Source organism: Aethalodelphis obliquidens, unplaced genomic scaffold (assembly GCF_003676395.1).
Source record: "Aethalodelphis obliquidens isolate GAN/ISIS:26980383/991018 unplaced genomic scaffold, ASM367639v1 scaffold4, whole genome shotgun sequence".
NCBI lineage: Eukaryota > Metazoa > Chordata > Mammalia > Artiodactyla > Delphinidae > Aethalodelphis > Aethalodelphis obliquidens.
In genome coordinates, this window is record NW_020837948.1 from 80,327,297 (window position 1) to 80,345,076 (window position 17,780).

At 38.6% G+C, this 17,780-nt stretch overlaps 1 pseudogene across 1 annotated transcript; it reads left to right on the top strand.

The window, feature by feature from the left end:
• The first annotated feature begins 15,224 nt into the window (after nucleotides 1-15,224).
• On the top strand, nucleotides 15,225-16,002 carry LOC113613928 (gamma-aminobutyric acid receptor-associated protein pseudogene; annotated as a pseudogene). Its single transcript, XR_003430412.1, has one exon. The product of XR_003430412.1 is annotated as a gamma-aminobutyric acid receptor-associated protein pseudogene (transcript).
• The last annotated feature ends 1,778 nt before the right edge of the window (nucleotides 16,003-17,780 follow it).

The following is a 17,780-nucleotide window of genomic DNA, read 5'->3' on the forward strand; positions in this document are numbered from 1 at the left end:
TCTTCATTTATAGCTATACCTCCATGATTCCCTGAGCCCAGCAACTAGGGCTGGCTTGTTCCCACAGTAATAGGAACATGAAGTCTTGATGTAGGATGAAGATTTTGGACCTGAGTTTATCCTTTATGTTGTAATGACTGTATCTTTATGTAGAGTCTTGTATGCCATATAATTTTGCTTGTGATCCTTTAGGGGATGGGCAATCATGGCAGAACTATAAGCAGAGAAATTATTACATATAGGAAAGATAACTCTGATGGCAGCAAAGAATAAATATGAGGGATCCGAATGGAGGTATACAAAACGTTAATAAAGCTACTGCAACTGTCAAGAGAAAAATGATGAGAGTCTGAACTGAAGTGGTGATGGAGAGGGTGATATATAGGAGAGAAATTTTGGATGTATAATCAACTGAACTTATATAGGAAATAAAGGAACGTGAAAAATCTCCTAGAATAACCCTCAGGGAAATGATACTGATGTTGGCATCATTATTCAAATGTGGAGGGAAGTATGTTTTAGTGGGGGAAGATGATGAGTCCATTTTGGGATATCCTTCTACCAATTATTAGACATATGACAGTGGAGCTCAGGACCAAGGTGTAGTCTGGAAATACAGATGTGGAGGTCAATAAATGTGTGGTAGGTTGAAACCATGAGCATAAGTGAGATTGCCTTGACACATGACTGAGAATGAGAAGAGAGTAGTTTGGATTTTGGTGGACACCAATATTTCAGAGGTTGGCAGATGAGAGGATCTTTGCCAAGGTAAAAGAGAAACATCCTCAGAGACAGAAAGAAGGCCAGAAGAGTGTAGTTTTGTAGAAATCATGATAGAGGATCCCAGATAGTGTTGAATCTTGAAGAGAACTTAAATAGGAACAGATAATTCGTATTGATTTGATAACAAGGAAGCTACTAGTTACATTACTGAGAACATAATTGTTCTTAGTAATGGATATTCTTACCATAAGTGGATATTCTTAAATATTTATTCTCTAAGTGGCAGCCATGGATTTGTGCAGTGAACAACCTGTGTGAGCATTCAAGGCAGTCCTGACTACATATTGTTTAGTTTTGCATGTTTTTGAACTTTAATGAAGTAAATGAAGTCATGCTATGTATTTTCTTCTGTGATGGGCTTAATTATTCAACTTTAAGATTCTAAGATTTCTCCATATTGAATTTTATAGTTGTGGTTTGCTTACTTTTGTGTTGCATTGTATTACTTTTTATGGATAGATTTCAGTAGGGTAATCCTCCAGTTTTTTAACATTTGCATTGTTTTTCATTTTTGGCTATTTCAAATAATCCTCCTCGAACATACCTTCTCTGTAGTATATGCTAAAAGTGGAATGGTGGGGTCATCTTCAACTATGGTAGGGCATCAAATATTTTTCCAAGGCAATTGTTTCCACTGATTTATCATCAGCAACACTTGATACTGTCCGACAAATTTTTGCTCATTTGGTGTGTGTAAAATAGAATTTTTGTGGTTCTAATTTGCATTTCCCTGACTACTAATGAATTTGACCATGTTTAAATATGTTTGCTGATCATTTGTATTTCCTCTGCTATGAAATGCCTCTTCAGGAGTTCATCTTTTTTTTTTTTTTTTTATAAATGTTTTTATTTATTTTTGGCTGCCTTGCGCCTTTGTTGCTGCACACAGGCTTTCTCTAGTTGCGGTGCGCGGGCTTCTCATTGTAGTGGCTTCTCTTGTTGCAGAGCACAGGCTCTAGGTGCATGGACTTCAGTAGTTGTGGCATCGGGCTTAGTTGCTCTCTGGTATGTGAGATCTTCCCGGACCAGGGCTCGAACCCGTGTCCCCTGCATTGGCAGGCGTATTCTTAACCACTGCACCACCAGGGAAGTCCCTTCTTTTTTTAAAGGACTTGAAATTATGTTTTCCAGTTTGTAGCTTGACTCTTCACTTTCTTTTTTATATCATTTGATAAACATCATTTCTTGACTTCAGTGTGGTCATATTTATGTTTTGCTCATTTTTAAATCTGGTTTAAGAAGCATTTCTCAACCCTGATGTTACAGATATATTATATTATCATCCAAACATTTTATTACTTATTTTTTCACATTTTAGTCTTTAACTCATCTGGAATTGATTTTTGTGTATGGTGTGAGATAAGGGTTAATATTCATGTTTTTCCCTGTGACAAATGAAATCATTTCCTTCTGTACAACAGCTGCTGAGACCAATGGTGGGGACATTCCTGTACTAGTTGCATTTCTGGATTTTCTGAAAGAAACCTTCCTGCCTCTAATTTCCTTCATTAAAACTCATTCTGGTCTAAATATCTAGGCTGAACTCTGACTGTTACAATATTGTTGAGGGACTAATTAAGTGTAGAAACTTAAATTTGCTGGCAGCAACCTAGATGATTCTAATTTTTTTTCTACTACAGCAATGGAGTAGAAAAGACAGCTGGGAGTTGCACAGAAGCCTATGCAAAAATTTAAGCGAAGATGGAACATTAAAGTTTATAGGTTTGAGTTATTAGAATAATGCACCATGGGGTTTAGGTTGGATAAGAGGAAAGTCTATGTTTACATGTGCACACATGAGCACACACACGTGTGTATACACAGAGGCAACCCTCAACTTTCTCATATTTGGTTTTTGTACATTATTTGGCAAATATTAATATCCCCTAATTGCCTTTTTTAAAATTAATTAATTTATTTATTTTTTGGCTGTGTTGGGTCTTCGTTTCTGTGCGAGGGCTTTCTCTAGCTGCGGCAAGCAGGGGCCACTCTTCATCATGGTGCGCAGGCCTCTCACTATCGTGGCCTCTCCCATTGCAGAGCACAGGCTCCAGATGCACAGGCTCAGTAGTCGTGGCTCACGGGCCTAGTTGCTCCGTGGCATGTGGCATGTGGGATCTTCCCAGACAAGGGCTCGAACCTGTGTCCCCTGCATTGGCAGGCAGATTCTCAACCACCGCGCCACCAGGGAAGCCCCCCCCCCCAATTGTCTTTTGTACAATGAATTTGAACTTTAATCATCACGAAAGGGAAGAGACTTCAATCTCTAGTTCAAAAAAATGGGTGACAAAGATTTTTAGAATTTATAGCACTTAGAGATCTTCAAGGACCATTATATTTCATTCAAGTGCTTGAATTATTTGGCTATTGAGTTCACTAGGAAATATCATCATGACTACAGTGTTGTTGTGTGAAGAGAGAGGTAGAATTTTTATGACTGTGACCTTTATGTTATTAGAGAATATTAGGAATAAAACCTCTGGTGATTATTCATCCAACAATGTGGGTTAGAAAGGTGACAATGACCCAAGTGCTCTGATCCCAGGAGCACCTCTTTTTCAGATTAGTGGATAAGTATATACACTGGAGTCAGATTACCTCGGTAAAAGTCATGGTTCTACAATATTTTAGCTTTGCCATCTTGGGCAAGTCACTTAACCTTTCTCTGTCCCCTTCATTCATCTTTAAAATAGAAATAATAACATATCTACCTGATAGGACCATTGTTATGTTTAAATGAGATGATACTACTTCAACGTGCTTGGAAGAGTGACAGGAGCATTGTGAATGTCCAATAAACTTTAGCTGTTATTATGATTATCCAGAATACCCACTCTGATATTCATGGTAGGGCGCAGGAAGACGAAGTAGTTCACACATCCCAATGAAATTAAAACACTTTTTCCTGAGCCTGCGCTCACCCCTCATCCTCCAGCACTCACAATTTCTATTTCACGTTTGTGGGAAGTTTTCACTATAACACCCCCAATGTATATCACTTAGGATCATAAAAGAATACTCTGTAGGGCAGTGATAACATTGTGTGATCCTCAGACTAGCAGTAACAGCATTGCCTGGAAACTAGTGAGAAATGTAAATTGGGGGGCCTCACCCCTCTGGGGGTGGTGTCCAGCAAACCATATTTTAGCAAATCTTCTAGGTCATTCTGATGCATGCTAATTTTTGAGAACCACTGCTCCAGGCTATCACTCTGGGTCATGGCAGTAAAAAGAATGCACCCCACATGGTACAAATGAAGAAATTTTAATTAACAGACTACTTACAGAGGTGTGGGCAGGGTTAAGAGAGCACACTAGGGATGATGAAACTCAGAGACCAGCAACAGCAAACAGACATGCCTACCTCAAGTTGTGAAGAGGCAAAGGAGGAAAGCGCATTACCTGAGCCCAGAGAGACCTGTCCCCTGAAGGAGGGACCACCTGATGGTACCTGTTGTCATGGGATATCTGGGTACAAGACAGGGGGACACAGAAGAAATACCTCAACTTCTCACTTCTCATGCCCTTTATCAAAACCCAGATAGAAACCAGCCAGTCAGGGAGTCCAAGGGAGGCAGTCCTCGGGGCTCAGCTTCCCAGTGCACAAAGCATGGCAGAGAATAGATATGGGAGCTGGCTACAGATAGAGAGTAAACAGTGCATATTGTGTGGAGCCTGAGCAGAGGAAGACAGAAATGGGAGCTGAGGGCATCATAAATGTAGGCTGAAATGGGCAAGAGATATCAGTTTTCTCCTCTAGTGAGAAGAACTGGAACAGTAGACACCAGTTTTAGAGGAGATTTTAGCTTCATTGAACAAATACTGTTGAGTGGGGCTTCCCTGGCGGCACAGTGGTTGAGAGTCCGCCTGTCGATGCATGGGACGTGGGTTCGTGCCCCGGTCCGGGAAGATCCCACATGCCGCAGAGCTGCTGGGCCCGTGAGCTATGGCCGCTGAGCCTGCGCGTCCGGAGCCTGTGCTCCGCAGTGGGAGAGGCCACAACAGTGAGAGGCCCGCGTACCGCAAAAAAAAAAAATAATAATAATACTGTTGAGTGCATATCATGTACTGGACACTGGGCTGCCCTGGGCACTGGGGATTCATCTGTAAACAAAACAAGTAAAGTTCTTAGTCTCCTGAAGCTTACATGCTGTCCCAGAGAGACAGAAAATAAACAAATACGTAATATTCACATGCTGGATAAGCATTCTGGAGGATAATAAAGCAGGGCAAGAGGACAGAGAGTGATGGTGGAGGGTGACTTATGTAAGCTGATCAGGAAGGACTTCACTGACAAGGGACGTTTGAACAGAAAACTGAAGGGAATCAAGGAGTGAACCATGAAGATACCTGAGGAAAGGGAGTTCCAGTCAGTCAGAACAGCAAGTGCAAAAGTTTGTAGGTGAGGAGGGAGAGGGGGGAAGGAAGGGACAGGAGGTGGAGGGGGATGAGACATAGGAGACGACATCAAAGGGAGCAGGAATTACTTCCATTGTATTTATAATTTCATAATGAAATTGTCTTATTTGTGTGGGAAAGATCCAAGGAGAGGAATTCAGGAATGTTGTATCTGGGGTTAAGCCCTAAGGCTTCCTGTAAAGAAATCAGGTTTTTATTCATTGCATTTGCATAGCAATATAAGTTCACTACATAAGACCTGGAACATTTAGAAATTGCAAAATCTTTATTTTTTGTTTCTTATTTTTGGAAAGGTAAATATATCCCACCCAGTAAATCCGGTGACCTTTCATAGCGTGAAAGTATTTTTAAATTTAAATAAACTTTTAAAAGTTTGGGAATAGTTTGAGATTTACAGACCAGTTGCAAGGATGTTATAGAATTCTTTTTCCATATACCCCTCAACAAGTTTCTCCTAATTTTTAACATTTTACATGACCATGGCACATATATCACAACTAAGAAACCAGCAATGGTGCATTTCTATTAATTAGGGTCCAGTCTTTATTTGGATTTCTCTAGTGTTTCCATAATGTCCTCTTTCTATTCCAAGATCCCATCCAAGATATCACATTACATTTAGTTGTCATGTCTCCTTAGCCTCCCCTGGTCTGTAGTAGCTTCCCAGATTTTCCTTGTTTCTGAAGACCTGGACAGTTTTGAGGAATACTGGTCAGTTTTTGGAAACTTCCTCTCAGGTTGGGTTTGTTTGATATTTTCCTCATGGCTAGATTGGGGTTATGGATTTTTTTTTTTTTTTTTTTTTTTTTTTTGGTGGTACGCGGGCCTCTCACTGACGCGGCCTCCCCCCGTTGCGGAGCTCAGGCTCCGGACGTGCAGGTTCAGTGGCCATGGCTCACGGGCCCAGCCGCTCCGCGGCATGTGGGATCTTCCCGGACCGGGGCACGAACCCGTGTCCCCTGCATCGGCAGGCGGACTCTCAACCACTGCGCCACCAGGGAAGCCCTGGGGTTATGGATTTTGAGAGGGAAGACCACAGAGGTAAAATGCCATTCTCATCAAATCATATCAAGAATACATGCTATCAACATGACTTATGCTTTTGTGATTTTAAACAACTAATTTAACAATTAAAGATCTGCATAGGGGATAAGCACCACAAAAATATTTGGAAGTGGAAGGAGAAACTAGATATTTTTGCAGTAAAACAAAAGGGCATTATTTCTGTACTTTGCATACACACACACAGGCTTTTTTAAGAGTAAAAACTAACCACAAGATGTCACTGTTAACTTTTGTATGGGCAGGAAGGACGCCTTGAAGAACAGATTTTGCTGGGCATATGTGGTTAGAATTCATTATTTTAAAAACCTTGACAAAAAATGTTTCAGTTTTACAAAACCACTAGAATGTTTTGAGTTTGGATGTTAATTTTTTTTCCTTGAGTTTTGCAAAATATTTTCCCTTGAATTCACACCCAAGTATATTTATTTGGAAATTTAATTTAAAACAATATGGTTTGCTAATGAAGTTGAATGCTCTATTCTTAAATAGAAAACAAATCCACCAAAAAAAACACTCTGACTTTATATTATTCTTTTAACCAATAACAATAGCTTTATTTGAATTAACAAACATTTCCTCCAGAAAAGATTTAATAGAAGATGAAAAAAGAACATAATGCAAGATGCTTTATGTGACTAGAATTGGTTCTATCCTCAAAAACTAGCTTAGAAATGGTTGTATTAAATTTGTATCTCTTGGGCTTCCCTGGTGGTGCAGTGGTTGAGAGTCTGCCTGCCAATGCAGGGGACATGGGTTCGTGCCCCAGTCCGGGAAGTTCCCACGTGCCACGGAGCGGCTGAAAAAATTTGTATCTCTTACTTTATTACTACATGATTTACAACATTACTCTGCAGGTAAAGTAGGAAGAAATCTATTTTTAATCCACTACTTTCCAGCATATCTTCAATTAAACCTTCCTGGACAAAACAGTTTTGATTTCCAAAGCAGACTCCGTAACTCTGACTTTGTTATGGTTTTGCTGTTTTACTCTCTGCTTTCCTTAGAGTCCTTTTCTTTCCCCCTCACTTTTCTACTGCCTCTGACAGTACCTTTCGTTTTTTCCCCATTCTTTGTGAATTTGTATTATGGCAGCCTCTTCCATTGTTGTATAGTAATAATGACTAGAAAGTTCTTCCTAGTTGAACCAAGTATCTACTTCTCTATAGCTTTTACCCATTGGTCCTACTTTTGTCCTTGGAAACCATGTAAAGCTAAGTTTTTTCCTGCTCCTACGTAACAGCCTTTCAAATACTGGGTGACCACTGTCATTGAACTCCCCAACCTTTTCTTTCATTCTTCTAAGCTCACCCAGACTTTTTGACCATTTTAATATCAGTACTACCTTTAGGTCCCCATCATCTTGCTACTCTCTCCCTGATATTACAGACTTACAATAATCCTCCTAAAATATCATGCCCAGAACTAAAAGTTAATCCATCAGATATAGTTGGAGGAGTCAAGAATACATCGGGACCATTGGTTTCCAAAATTATTTTGGTAGCTTAATGACATTATTCACTTTATTAATCAACCCTTTGTAAATCCTCTACTAATGAAATACTGCCACCTAGGTTCCTACTGTTCTGGTGGGTCAGGGGTGTGTGTGTGTGTGTGTGTGTGTGTGCACGTGTGTGTGTGTGTGCACGTGTGTCTCCTATCTACCTCTCCAGGCTTATCCTGAAACTTAATCTTTCTGACATTTAGGCTATGGCTGATTAAGCAGAAAAAAGAGTTTGCCTTTTCTACTTCATTTTTCTTTTAATAACACAGGCCAAGATGTGTATGTTTGAGACATGACCATATATAAATATAAATATATCCAATGAGTTCTTATTCCTATAGAATCTGTTCATATGATTATCAATAGCACAGAAAAACACAAAGTTATATTTACTGGAATGGATTTCTCGTTATAATGCAGCCAAGGCAGACCAGCTATACTGGACTTGAAATCCTAAATGTTTGAATTATCATCTAGATTAAAAACTTACAAGCTAAATGAACCTACGAATTCACAGACTCTTGGAATATATCACCTAGTCTTGAACGGCTATTTAGAAACAGAAAACAATGGAATAACAATATAATGAAATGGCTTAGAATGTAAAAATAAGAAACAGATGGAATGATTTCAAATCTTGTGTCTCCCACTTACTAGCTATGATACTCCAGGCATCTCACATATTTGGCTTGATATCTACTCCTGGTGTTAGTGTAAGGGTTAATTGAGATGAGGTATATAGCCTCTCAGCATAGCACCTGGTCCATAGGGCACACTCAGTGAAATATAGCTATTATGATTAATAACAAACAGTTCTCAAATAAGTGTGTACTTTCTGTGTACATAGAATTGACATATATTTAAAGAAACACGTTGATGGATTTACAGTGATACAAGAATACCTGGCCCCTCTGTGATCCACAGTCAGTGCTTATGAAAAAGCTGTCAAGATTTAGAGAATTGGCTTCATGTGATGGAATAGAACTATCCCACAGAGAATTGATTTCTAACAAAATCTTCATCAGCAATCTAACCCACTGATTTTCCTTGTGTCTTTAGTGTGGCCATAATAGAGTTCAGCTCTGGTTTGTTTGACCACCAAATTTTAGTCTGCATAGGATTATGAGGGAGCGGGTGGCTAAGTCACCTTTTGTTTCTACCCCTCACTATGTCTTGACACTAAATTCTGGACTTTTTTTCCTAACTTAGGAATCTCGGAAACCTGACACTTGCTGCAGGAAAATAAAAACCTCCATATAACATACCACACCTATTCCCTCAGTATTTTAGAAATGGTTAGGTTGAAATCAGGGTCTCTGTTTCTTTAAATGAGGACAGTTTGGGGGATTTCAAAGGCTTTTACCGTTACCTCATTCCATCCCATGGGTGCATTTAAGTAGCCAGTTCAGTTCGGCAAGAAGTCAGATGAGAAATTCCTTAATACTGTGTTATAAACTAAAGATATGCTCACTTTTCTCCCAAGTCCAATATCCATAGTTATCAGTCTTTCCACAAAACTCATCATCTGGGCTCAGGTCTTACAATATTTTGCCCGAACACGATTTGGCTATAGCACAGTGAGAATTTTCTCTTCATTGATAATTTAGTGATTTGTCCCCTCTGATGCTTGTCAAAATGATGATACTAAACTATGTCATCATTACTACATAGACATACTATTATGAACTGTGTATATTTTGAGTTATCAGGAAAGCAGATTGAGCCACATTCACTCAAAAGCTCTATGACACTACCGAATTTAAACTAAGCAATTTTAGAAAATTTATGGATTCTTTCGGCAGCTTACTAAATAAGTTCTATATTCACAAGTATATTGCCAGGTTATTTATACAGACATTCAGCCTAGAGTCCTGCTTTAGACATCTACAATATCTACATGTTTTTCTCTGCTTTTCTTTTGATCTTACTCTTTAAAAAACAATAAGAAAACTTCGTTTTATCATATGTAAAGCCAGAAGATTTTTTGCATAGGTAATGTGCACTCAAAGATATGTTCTTAACCTAGGGAATCTCAAACTCAGATTTATAATCTTGTTTTCTGATCTGTGAGAATAATTTTTCCCTTTTAATTTTCCCTTTAATGCTGTGTGCATTAGCAGTAATATTTAGAGTGCATTTATAAGTAACCAGCACAATCTTATTAAGTTTTCTGTAATTTAATTTCAATGAAATTGATTTTATCTGAAGGACACAATATTATTGATTTTTCTGATCCACAAGACGGAACACAAATTATCGTAAACCCCTACTCTCTGGCCTTTTCCCTAAGAGGATAGTTAAGGTCAGTGATGATGCATGTTCCAGGACATTGTCAGGAAGGGGAGTGAAAGGTCCTCTAAAACTGTCCCGTTTCACTCGTCTTTTCATATCTTGGAGATGTGGGGGAACGATCAGCCAGCGAAATGGCTGGCTCCGACTCTATGTATCTTCCCCCTGGAGCTCAGCACAGTCTGGGCACTGGGACAGAATCTCTGTGGGGGGCTGGTGGAAGTTCACCACTCAACAGTGTGCTCATAGATCATTCATGTTCCAGGAAACCACCACAGAGCACTGGACCCATCGACTAAATGGCCCCAGACTCTTAATCAGTCCTCCTTGACATAAATGAAATAATATAGCTCTAAAATACAATGCCTTTGCAACCCAATGAATCACTAAACAATTTATATTATGATGTTACTCAGTTTCTAAACTTGGTCAGCAAATACCAGGAGTGATGTGCTGACTTAGAATTGAGAGACAGATCTAGCTTTACTTCATGTTTACTCTATGTACGATAGCTAAACAAAAGAACCACACACTTGGATATATGGGTATGAATGGGTATTTATATCACAATTTAATTATACAGGAGATTAATTTTCTCATGGGCAAATGCTTCTACGTTACAAAAATGACATGATTTTCCAAAGAAAAGCATATTTTAACTCCTGCTAAGAAGATTTTCTCAAACTCGGCTCATTTATTCACTGTGGACTTCAGCGGGGGAATCTGGCTGAGGGAATCTATTCATGATTTTGGATCAGGATATTTCCTTGAAATTGAAATTGGAGCTGGGAATGTAACCTTTAGCTAATGTCTTGGGTTTAGATGACCCACTGGATTCCGAATGGCTAAGAGTTTTAATTTGCTGTTCTATATAATCTCCACGGATCATCATCAAGAACTGTGGATTAAAACTCTGTTACCTAAAGCTATCTATTACTCACATGGATTAGAAGACCCTTCAGTGCAGTAGAATGGATTGGCTATGAATCTGTTATTTCTATGTCAGAACTTAAGCAGTGAACTATGACAATGCCAGCAGCTGGTCACTGACCTTGTCTTTGTTAATGCCCCTCAGTGATCACACAGACAAACGTGGTTTTAGTCTCCTACCCATTCCAGTCCCTCTGCCATATACTCACCTTTCACCAGCACTTAATTCTCTATCAAAATATTTTTTCAGGATGTGAAAAGAACCAACTTCCAGGCAAGAGAATGAGTGATTCTAGCTAATGACTTCCAGATAAGAATTTGCTTATTTTCCTAATGGCCTACTGAGTCCTGCTAAGCTATCATGTCACAAACAGAATAGATAACTTTAATGGGAGAACTGTCTGAGGATCTGAGGACATAGCCACAGCACCTTTGTCTACATAAAATATTTTTTAAAATAAGTAAACGAAGGGAAGCTGCAAACAAGTAGAATCTAAGAATAATTAAGTATTCAGTGAAACTATTTTCACAACATGCAAAATCAATAAAAGTAAAATCTATAAAGACTAAATGTATACATGTTTTTGGTCTACTGTAAAAAGAAAAAGTTCTTTATTTAAGAGATACTGTGGAAAAAGAGGGGAATGTAATGAAAACATATTTGTTCACTTGAAGGCAAGATTGAGAATTCCAGCCTAGGGTTGCTTCATTCAGCCTTTCCTTTGCTGCTTTTCTGCCATAATTATCTGAGATACATCTCCCAGAGTAGCCACTAATATGAAACCCCTGCTAAACAAAATGTAAACACTAAACAAACAGTAATGATGGTCTTTAGTTCACCACAGAGGTCTGACCACATCAAACATGAATGAGTAGGTGGTTTTCAGAATATTGTCAAATAAGAGAAAACAATCTGTTGCTGAAAAAAACATTGAGTAGTGGAAAAAGAAATCCCCAAATTGTTTCATCCTCATAATAATAAATGAAATAAAGTAAAAATATTAATAAAAACATAATAGCAGACCAGAGCTATCATTCAAGAAAAACTTTTCAATATGCTTTATTATAATTAACAGTTATAGGGAGGAAAAAGCAAAAAATTGGGAGGAATTGTGGTTACCATTTTCAGAACTGCTCTAGCATGGAGGGTACTTTTCCTGTCTACAGGAAAACATTTACTTTTCACTTCATTTTTATCAGTCTATAAATGATACTCAGGGAGAAAAAAAGAAGTCTTACTTTAAAGAGATATTTGGCTTAATGTTTATAAAGTGGTTTGGTTGCTTATAAACTAAAAAAAGTAAAAAGTATTATTATAGCATTTGTGGCATTTAAACCTATAATTAAGGTGACCAAATATTTTCTATAACTCCCCCTTTATATTCAGTCCTTTACAAACTTTTTGCAAGTTCATAATTTGAAGCTAAAACTTCCCACGTTCTATACATTAGTAAATATATATCGCCTGGAATCACTTAAAAATTATTCAAACAAGTTTGATTATTGGTAATTTGTCTTTTCTTGGATAATTTGAAAGTCACTGATGTTTCTACATAAAGCAAAAAGAATGTTACATTTCACTGTGGATTAGAGCTTAAAATCAACTGTAGCATTCAGGGAGCCAAAGGGAGCTTATATAAAGTTGGAAAATAATAGTTTAATGATAATAATGATTGATAGATTAAAACCCTGATCTAAACATGTTCCGTTGCAAATTTTACCTTAGAAATGCATTTTTGATAGTTGGACCAGTTCCTCTTCTCTCATTTGACTTGTACCTCACCAACTGGTTGTTTGAATGCTGCACAGAAAGCTTAGAATGTAATAATTAATTTTATATTTAGAAAAAGGCTGTATTTCTAGGACCAGTGTAGATTCCAAATTTTTCCATTATATTATACTTTTTAAAATTATTTAAGAGAAACAGTAATTATGTAGACTTTTGAGATGAATTACATTCTCATAAATATGTGCTGTAACAAAATTCAATCATAGATGATAATATTTTAGTTTTTGCTCTTCAGCACTTAGCCAATGAATATTCTGAGGCAAGGGGTATAGGATGAGAGTGGAGAGGAGGATGGTGAAATAACAATAGTCTTTTCAGTTTTGCATATTATGTATATGTTTCTTTTATATTGTTTTAAAATCCAGCAACCAGAAAGTTCAATTGGCTAGGCTGTTCCTCTACATTACAAATGAAAGGAAACAAGCTGATGTAGATTTTTTTTTACTTATAACACTCAGAGGTTTGGTAAAGATATTGGCATATTTTGCACACCGAAACTGAGAACACAGGCCATTCATCATACATTTCTTGAGAATATTCGGTGTTCCACTGGATCGGGCAAAAGCAGTGCCAAAAGAATTAGGCACAGAGAGTTGTTTCAGAGAGTTGAGGGGAACAGAAAATAATTTCAATACATGGTGATGAAGGTTATATCAAACATAAATTTGCTGGGTTTTGGAATTGCTGGGGAAGAAAGTTATAACACTCTAAACAGTTGGCAAGGCCAGTTTAAAGGATGGTACGCTATCTCAAAGATTTTCCTTGACATTAACTCTGCCTTCCAATCAGTTTCCAAATGCTCTGGAACTTAATGTGATTCCATTTCTCACAGTGCAGTTCATGGACTGGCAACGCTGGAATTACCTGGAAGCTTTTTCACATACAGATTTGGAGGGCTCCAGTCCAGACCTACTATATAAGAATCTGCATTTTAAAGCGATTGCTTGGTGATTCATATGCATATTGAAATTTGAGAAGCATTATCCTAGATTCTGCATTCTTAATAATTTTCAAACCTAGCTGAAAGCAGAAGTTTGTATTTCCCTTTATGTTTGAACTTTGGAAAGACACCACCTCAAAGAGCACCTCCAGCACACGGTGTATTTAATCAGAGAGAATGGACCCAAGATAACCTTTGACTCCAGTTCCCCATGGTGTGAATGTAAATGGAATAGGTTCACAAGCTCCTGTTTGCATTTTAAAGTGCTAATAAGTGGTCTGGAGATCTGAAGACACATGTAATTCGTACTGGGAAAGTATTTAGTCCCCTTTTGACTGGAAACTGTGGGATGACAATGGGCCATAGTAGCCGATGCTACAGACAGAAGGGAATGGGTACATCAATAAGGGAGACCAGAAAGAATCGAGAGGGCAGCTCATGGAAGAGAGGCCCCTCTTATCCCACTCTTACAAGTTTTTTTTAAATGCTCAGATATCCACCAAAGAGAGGTGTAAAAGAAGGGTGACGTGGAAGTAGATAAAATAGAGTAGGTGGAGAGCCTCTGATTTACCTAGCTAACCTGGAAGAGACTAAGTTCTAAAGTGGAAGAAACTAGGTTGCTTGGTAGGGTTGAGTTTGTAAGTTATTTTTATTTTTCTCTCTATTAGCAGATTTGGGGCTAAAATCAAAAATAATTATTTTATGGAAAATAAAATTGCACTTCCGTATATCTGATTGATAATATTAAAAATTTAAAGCACAATATAAACATGAGATACCTTTGCTTAGAATCCTTTAGTGGCTTCTTACGGCTACTAAATTATAAATTGGCACATACCATTTCATTTGGTTCTTGCCTATGGCTCTAGCATCATTTTCTGAAACCAGCAATGGAGACTGGAAAAACAATATTAAAGAAATAAAAGAAAATTTTCATGCAAATTCTAAGCCAGTAGACCTGTATTGGAGTGTCTGTGTCTGTCTGTCTGACTGTCTGTCTATGTCTGTGAAATACATATGACATTACCCCTTTATCAGTTAATTCTGATCAAAATAATGTCGTGTTAAAAACCATCCCAAAACTCAATGAGGAAAAATAGAGGACCCAATATATAACATATCAGAATCATATAAAAATTTGTGAAAAATTCAAATTATTGTTGTGGTCATCCATTTACAATGCTTGGTGTCAGTTTATCTCTTGTAAAAATAAAATACAGTGTGTATGTGTGAAAAAAAAATTTTAAATAAATAAATTAATTAATTAAAATGAAAGAACAAACCTGAAATAGATCAGCCCTAACAGTCCAAAACCCAGTCTCTCATGGAACAAGGTGATGTGTTCATACTCGTCTACCTAAAGAAAATTAAATCCTATCTGGAGAAAGACCACTTTGAAAAACAAACGAAAAAATTCGAATTATTGAGGTCGCCACCACCTGCCCTCTCTTCCCGGCCCCCACCCCGGGTTCTCTCAGCCCAGCCCGGTCCAGCCCAGGAACTGGGAGGATGAACTTCGTGTATAAAGAGGAGTATCCGTTAGAGAAGTGTGGCTCTGAGGGCTAGAAGATCTGAAAGAAATACCCAGACTGGGTCCCGGTGATAGTAGAAAAGGCTCCCAAAGTTCAGATAGGAGACCTGGACAAAAAGATATACCTGGTGCCTTCTGATCATACAGTTGGTCAGTTCTACTTCTTGATCGGGAAGCAAATTCATCTCTGAGCTGAGGATGCCTTGTTTTTCTTTGTCAACAATGTCATTCCACCCACCAGTGCCACTATGGGTCAGCCCTACCAGGAACACCATGAAGAAGACTTCTTTCTGTACATTGCCTACAGTGATGAAAGTGTCTACGGCCTGTGAAGTTGCTGCCCCTAAGGTGAGGTGGTCCCATTCTACAAAGAGAGAGGGGGCCCCCTTCCTTGACCTACTCCTCCTTGAGGCTCGAACACCAACTCTCTTCCTCAGGACCTGCACTTCATAATGTTTGAGACTCTCCTCCAACCCCTCTTAACAAGAGGATTACTGGGGGAGATGTCCTCTAGTACCTTTCCTTTCTCCTTTCTTCCCCTTTCTCTACCACCTTTCCCATTCTGCTTTAGACTTCTTGATTGTCAATCTCTGTCACATCCAGTGATTGTTTTGCTTTCTGTTCCCTTTCTAACTGCCCAAGGGGCTCAGAACCCCAACAATCCCGTTTCACTACCTTCTTTTTGGGGGGTAAATGGAAGGGACTGAAACTGTGGGAGGAAGGTAGAAGGCACATCAATAAAGAGGAAAGCACCAAAAAAAAAAAATTCAAATTATTGAAATGAAACTGGCTTGAAACACTGAACCACTTATTCTCACTTAGCTGCATGTTGTTGAAGGTTGTCTAAGCTGGGCTTGTTTCGATGGTTCTACTGGTCATAACTGGACTCACTCATGCTTCTGAAGGCAGCTAGGTTCAGTAGGGCGGTTCTGCCTCACATGTTTGATAGCCTCCTCATGGAACCAGAAGGCTAGCCTAAGTGTGTCCTCATGGTGTGTGTGTGTTCTAAAGTACAGGGCCAATTATGCTACAGCTTTACAAATTTCTCTTTGTGTCACAGTTGCTAATACCCCACTGACCAAAGATTGACATTAAAAAAAAAAAAACTGAGTAAGTCTGCTCTACCAACTATAGGCAAGCAAAGAAAGTTACATGCCAAAGAGTATGGATTTATAAATTAATTATGTGACTAAAGTAAAGAATGGACAAATAATCCACTCTACTACAAATCTCCCCTTAAAGACAGGTGACACTCCATCATAAAGAAGGTCTTCCAATTAGTAACAATTAGAGATGCAAAATCTGGCCCAGTGGTGGTTAATTCCTCCATAATGTGACCCCAGAATCAAGTCCTTTTTAAATTTTCTTTCTTTCTGGAAAACTTATTTACAATTATAGAATTGATCACCAAATTATGGTTCATAATTTACACATTCACAAGTTTGATTTTATCACTTTCATGTTCTATAGAGGGGACAATAAACCACAACCAGCACTGGCCGGTCTCTGATTTTGTCAATAAAGTTTCATTGGAACACAGTCCCTCTCATTTGCTCACTTCTTGTCTATGGCTGGTTTTTTTTTTTTTTTTTTTTTTTTTTGGTGGTACGCGGGCCTCTCACTGTGGTGGCCTCTCCCGTTGCAGAACACAGGCTCCGGACACGCAGGCCCAGTGGCCACGGCTCACGGGCCCAGACGCTCTGCGGCACGCGGGACCTCCCTGGACCGGGGCACGAACCTGTGTCCCCTGCATCGGCAGGCGGACTCTCAACCACTGCGCCACCAGGGAAGCCCCTCTATGGCTGTTTTTATGCTACAGCAGCAGAGTTGAGTAGCTGTGACAGAGATCATATTGCCTGCTGAAATATCTACTGAAAAGCTGAAAATACTATCTCACCCTTTACAGAAAACTAGACATTCCTGCTTGTCATATTTTATGGCACATGCACCAATTAATTTCTCTTAGATGTCACCAAAGATCTATTTCCTTTCAAAAAGAAGAAAGTTTTAATAACTAACAGAACCAGGATATGAATGCACATCTAGCTGACTGCAAAGCCAATGCTTTTTCCAATATATTACACTGTTTCCACAGTATTTGCACTGTTTTGAAGAATACTACTTATTCTGATAAGAGATGGGAAACAGAGGGACCAATGTATCAAAATCATGATCAGAATCATGTGAAAAGCTTGTTAAACATTCAAACTCTTGAAACAAAATCTCTATGCTTGGGAGCTAGAAATCTGAATTTTAACAAATGTCATAGGTGATCCTTTTTCACACTGAAGACAAAGAATAAAGGTATTAGTGAAAGAAACAACTTGATCGATGTTGAATTTGAGTTGATGGATTTGAGGAGAGTTGAAAAGCTTGATATCATTATGGTCTTCAAGGGGCCATGGTGAAATATGCCTGGAAGAAGATGGGGCAACCTTACTCCTGACCCAGTTCTCTGCAGTTCTTTAAGGGTTCAAGAGAGGATAGCAAGTGTTCTTGATGCTACATGTAAAGGTGCATGAAGGTTAGTGGTG